This window comes from Triticum aestivum, chromosome 3A, assembly GCF_018294505.1.
Source record: "Triticum aestivum cultivar Chinese Spring chromosome 3A, IWGSC CS RefSeq v2.1, whole genome shotgun sequence".
Taxonomy (NCBI): domain Eukaryota; kingdom Viridiplantae; phylum Streptophyta; class Magnoliopsida; order Poales; family Poaceae; genus Triticum; species Triticum aestivum.
This window is the reverse complement of record NC_057800.1, coordinates 465,569,083-465,569,344: the sequence shown is the minus strand read 5'-3', so window position 1 is coordinate 465,569,344 and position 262 is coordinate 465,569,083.

The following is a 262-nucleotide window of genomic DNA, read 5'->3' as shown; positions in this document are numbered from 1 at the left end:
GAATGAACTGATGTACATGTCGAGGCGAAGATTTTGATATATCATACGCCTAAAACGGATCTACGGTTGCGGGGATACGAGCAGTCAAACATCGCATAAAAATTAGGGTTACGGGGATGAAAAGTCAACCTAGAGGATTAGATCTCAGATCTGGCGCGGTTTACGGAGTTCGCCGGAAACACTGTAGCTGCTCGCCGGAGTTGCGCCGGAGAGGCCCAGGAGCTCGCCGGAGCTCGGGGAAGAGGCCGGGGAGGTCGGGGTC